This window comes from Etheostoma cragini, chromosome 12 (assembly GCF_013103735.1).
Source record: "Etheostoma cragini isolate CJK2018 chromosome 12, CSU_Ecrag_1.0, whole genome shotgun sequence".
Lineage (NCBI taxonomy): Eukaryota > Metazoa > Chordata > Actinopteri > Perciformes > Percidae > Etheostoma > Etheostoma cragini.
In genome coordinates this window covers 600,131-605,130 of record NC_048418.1, presented here as the reverse complement: position 1 = coordinate 605,130, position 5,000 = coordinate 600,131, and the positions used below count along the sequence as shown (strand labels likewise).

Below are 5,000 nucleotides of genomic sequence, written 5' to 3'. Positions count from 1 at the left end.
TTGGGTTCTGGTTTCCGGGCTCCTTAGTGTCTCTGTGTCCTGTGGAGGACGGAGAGTCTCCTCCTGTCTCTCACTGCTGATCAGCTTATTGTTATGAACCAATGAATGAAATGATTCAGGAGGATTGACCAGATTCCTGGTGACCAATCAGAACTTCTTCCACTTCCGGTCCTTTAGAGGTCCAGTGTGTAGCTGTTCATTATCTTTTCATCAATATTTACACCACCGTCACTTTCTCTGTCTCCCACAACAACATCGCAACTTTCATCGAAATTTTTTCCAAAAGCTTCCGCAACATCAGGCTTTTTTGGCTGCAACAATCTCAAAAAAAGGCGGGACATCCTGGAGGGCCTAATAAAATAATTCAGGATGATTGGCCAGATTCCTGGTGACCAATCAGAACTTCTTCCAATTCTGGTCCTTTGAAGGTCCAATGTGTAGTGTGTGGAGTTGTTCATTATCTTCTCATCAATATTTCCTCCACCATCACTTCCCAGACTCCTGTTGTCTTGAGATGTAACGTCTGCGTTCCCACGAGCTGGGGAGACGCTCCATGTTCATGCTCCATCTTGGACCATGGTAGCCGGTGAGAGACATGCAGGACATACTGCTCTTTTCACGTTTTCTCTGTCACATGGCCTACTCCCAGCTGCTAATGCTAATGGGTATGGCGGCTTCCCCGCCCCGGCAGGTTAGAAGAAGGAAGAAGGAGACATGGACGACCACACTGATTCAAAATATTAATTTCAGGAACAGGAGTCTTCTTCTCACACTTCCAGGAACATGTCAGCTTATTGTTATGAACCAATGAATGAAATGATACAGGATGATTGACCAGATTCCTCGTGACCAATGAGAACTTCTTTAATGTTGATGGATTGAATGGGCCGATTTAATAGAAAAGGGTCTTGACATACTGTATAAAGTTACATGTAGATATCGCTTTCCTACAAGAAACTCAGCTCCCTTTGCAGGAACATGAATAATGTAAGAGAGACTGGGTAGGGCAGGTAGGGTCGTCATAATCCAGTTCAACGGGCAGAGGAGGGGCCGCTTTGAGAAGTAAAAGTACACCTCTGGAAATACTTGGTACTGTCATTGATCCCTCAGGGCGTTATGTCTTTATTAATTGGAGAATAATCTCAGAACAAAGGTCACTCCTAAATTTGTATGCCCCTCATTATAATGATGAGGTGTCATAATACTTATAGGACGTGGTTTCAGTTTCTGTGCAGATCCTGCTCTGGACAAATGGACTAAGACCATTTCCAGGTCAAAAGCAGCCAAGACCACCCAAACATATATGAAAGATCTGAATCTAACAGACATTTGGAGGCAGATCCCCCTCAGACTCAGGATTCCTCCTTTTACTCATGCCCTCATAAATCCCTCACTAGAACTGATTTGTTCTTATTGTCCTTGCGGCTATTTCATAGAGCATTAGATGCTGAATATTTATCTAGAACTTTATCTGATCCCTCACCATGGACCTTGTTCATTTTGTTCCCAGATAAACCCAAAACCCCCTATAGGGGGCGCCGTGGTCCCCCTCTCCTCCAGCGAGCTGGTTTCTGCACATTCATAAGGGATCCGATGAAGTTGTTCTGAGAAACAAACTGGGCCTCCACTCCCAATAGTTTTATTTGATGGGATCCGTTAAAGGCCGGTCTGGGGGGACAGATAGTCTCCTCTTCTAAAGGTCTGAAAGACCAACACACAGGATACTGATACGCTGGAAACAGATTATCAAAACAAAATATCTCTTCAGACACAAATCCATCTTTAGTCCAGAAAAAACTTCATTATACAATAAGTACTCATAAAAAAAGATGGAAGCTGTGATCATGAAATTGTAGAAACGCCGTTGACTTGTGTCATGTTTAGTTTGGAGTTCTGTCTCTTTTCACAATAAAAGCATGAAGTTCCTGTGAGAGTTTGTGGTCTTTCTGTTTAACTTTTAAAGTCAGTGGACTCCAGGATGGGGGGGGGGGGGGGGGGGGGGGGGGGGGGGGGGGGGGGGGGGGGGGGGGGTCATCGAGGACTCTCTACTTGTTTGCTATTCAGAATTTATTTCTAATTATTTTAGTGTTACTTTTAATAACATCCAGACCATAGACTGTATATATGAATATAATAGTAATATTTACGGTCTATAATCTGAACTCTTTCTTAATGAGATGCTGCAGATGTTTAAAGGTTGATCAGCACAACTACATGGAGGGTGCAGGTGCATTATGGGTAATATGGTTTGGTGATGCATTGTAACTATAACATTGATTGAACATTGGCTCCATCTACTGGATCATTTGCAGTACTTGCCTTACTGTTTAATAACCTTCATAGATATGTTTCCATGTAACTTTATGTACTTCTGTGTATATGTACACACTTTATTATATATTGTAATGGAAAATTGCATTTAAGCATGATTTCATATATCCTTGTGTATTATTCATTATTTATATGAATCATTACTATGCTTTCCAGTTATCTGACTTCCTTCCATTCATTGTGTGTGTGTCCTCCCTGAAGAAGAGTCCCAGCTGAGACCACCACCATCACACCAGTTGGAGGTCGGGGTCTTAACGTCTGAAGGACCCAGTTGTGACGAGCGATGTTTATCGATAAGGGTTCAGGGTCAAGAAGATCTTCTATCTGTAGGGGACCAACGGCACCAGGTGGTCTTTGGCAGCTGAGATAAATAACCACTAGAAGACTTGGAGACATGAGGGACAGAAGTAGAAAAGACACGGACACTGGCCAGGGACAGGTAGGGTTGGCTGTGGTGGGCGATGCAGAAACCTTGATTGCTAAACCTCTTCCCAGACCCTTCTCTGTGCAGGCTGCTGGTCTCCTTTCCCTCACTGAAGCATGTAGACTGCCAGGCTCATCCCAGACTATCTACACGGACTCCAGGGGGGCTTTTGGAGTAGTCCAGGACTTTGGGGCAGTCGGGAAACACCAAAACCTCCTGAAATATGATGGTACGCCCATGTTGCATCATCCACTGATCAATGACCTTTTGACAGCCATCTTACCTCCATCACAAGTAGGCATATGGAAATGTTCTGCCCCCACTGGTGCAGCTGATGCCGTCTCCATGGTAACGCACGTGCTGACATGGCTGCAACAGCTGCTGCACATCTGCCCCTTCCGGGAGAGGAACCTTTATCTTCCACCACTGATGATGTTCCACTTCCAGGTTCTGGAGCTGCGATCCAAACACACGCTACACCACAGGAAAGACTACAGTGGTAAAGTGCTGGGTGCAACTTTAACGAGGGGGTCTGGCAGGGACCAGGTTCTACACCTGGCCCTCCACACCAGTTCTTCCCACATTACCTTAAGAACCTTGAGGCTTTGTCCAAAGCTCACAGAGTTGAACTTGTCCTCCTCAGCCATCGCTGCAGTTGAACCAGAATAATCCAGACTCTGATGGTTCTGGAGGTGGTCTGGCTGAGATTATCTTCCAGGGCTTTGTCTCATAAATCCTCTGAAGAATATTTCTGAAGTTCTTCTCTTGCTGTTCGCTGTTCAGACCCCGATCTCTTAGTTTAAGATGTCTGGTCCTGTGCTGTCCTTAGGTCCAGTCCATCCCAGGTCCCCCGAAGAATAACCCCCATTTCTTTCTGTCTCTCCTTTTTATTCTTTTTGTGGCTGAGTTTTCTGGCCAATCCTCTTCTCTTGCTCGCCCCTCTCTCTCTCTCTCCTCTCCTCCCCTCTTGCTCTGAGTCCTGCACCCCCCTCGCTCCCTAATGAGACTTGTCCAGGTCTCTCCCAGACCAGCCTGACCTGGTCCACTGTCCTCTTATCTTTCATAATAAAATAACACTTTTAGTTGATGACATTAAATTGCTGCTTGGTATCCATGACAATCAATCAAAACCTTTATTTGTCCCCAAGGGGCGATTCATTTGTTGCAGTAGCAAGAAACTGACACACGGTACATGACAACAAACATCATTTAAAATACAGTATGTACCAAATAAAGAAAATAAATAAATATTTAAATAAATATAATAAATTCATTAAATATAAATATTTAAATAAATATAATAAATTCATTACTTCTACACATCGGTTCCATAATCATTTGAATAATAATAATAGTTTATATTGGGTAATACAAAGGTTTCATTCTTTTGTTATTTAGCTGCTAAATAGACCATTGTTTGCACATCTGTCCCTGGAGACATGGGGGTCAGAGTGTTGGGATCTCAGGTTATTTGACAGACTGGAGATGGATGTCAGATATCTGGTGGTAGTTTCATGCCACCTCTCTCTGGTGATGCAGATTGTACGGTGGCCCAGACGGGTCAAGAGAAATGCAAAAGCCACAACACAAATATAAGGAAATGAGCAACAAGAGTGAGCGTGCACATCTGTGTCGACCCGGCTGGGCCACTGGAGGTCTTAGTTTCTAGACTCTTGTTCCCCCATCCGTTAATTTTGAACCTGTTCTTCTTCTTCTTCTTCTTCTTCTTCATTATCATATGGGGCTGCAGTGTCCTGCAGCTTGGACTCTGTGGAGGTCTGCCAGGGTCCTGAAGGTTGGACTTTGTGGAGGTCTGCCAGGGTCCTGAAGGTTGGACTCTGTGGAGGTCTGCCAGGGTCCTGAAGGTTGGACTCTGTGGAGGTCTGCCAGGGTCCTGCAGGTTGGACTCTGTGGAGGTCTGCGGGGTCTTGCAGGTTGGACTCTGTCTGGGCCACTCTAGGTTTTAGTTTGCTGTTGTTCCTCCATCATTTTATAATGAACCTTAAAGCTCTTATTGTGAAAGTCTTCTTCCTGCCAGGTGGGGCTGTGACTCATCAGGAAATAACTCACCTGAGTTGTTGATCGTTACATTTTGGACTGGTTGAAGAACCAGTCCAGTGAGGCTGAGACGCAGTTCTTACTCTCGGAGTCGAGCTCCAGATGAAGGGTTAGGAGGTAAGATACACTCTCATTTCAACGGGGGGGACGTTAGGAGGTAAAATACACTCTAATTTAATGTGGGGGG

At 44.7% G+C, this 5,000-nt stretch overlaps 1 protein-coding gene and 3 long non-coding RNA genes across 5 annotated transcripts in view; 2 read left to right on the top strand and 2 right to left on the bottom strand.

The window, feature by feature from the left end:
- The window catches only part of LOC117953932, a 68,061-nt gene that overhangs the window by 24,166 nt on the left and 38,895 nt on the right, over positions 1-5,000 (bottom strand). The gene's annotated exons all lie outside the window — the stretch shown is intronic.
- Positions 1-5,000, top strand: part of LOC117953906 (NLR family CARD domain-containing protein 3-like) — a 46,323-nt gene that overhangs the window by 15,637 nt on the left and 25,686 nt on the right. The window lies entirely within an intron of this gene.
- The window catches only part of LOC117953938, a 14,625-nt gene that overhangs the window by 2,459 nt on the left and 7,166 nt on the right, over positions 1-5,000 (bottom strand). The window contains exon 2 of the long non-coding RNA XR_004658721.1: positions 233-237. This is a non-coding gene — a long non-coding RNA (uncharacterized LOC117953938). The remainder of the gene's footprint in view (positions 1-232; positions 238-5,000) is intronic.
- LOC117953939 lies at positions 123-1,928 on the top strand. The gene is made up of 2 exons (XR_004658722.1): positions 123-179; positions 1,830-1,928. It is a non-coding gene; the product is annotated as an uncharacterized LOC117953939 (long non-coding RNA).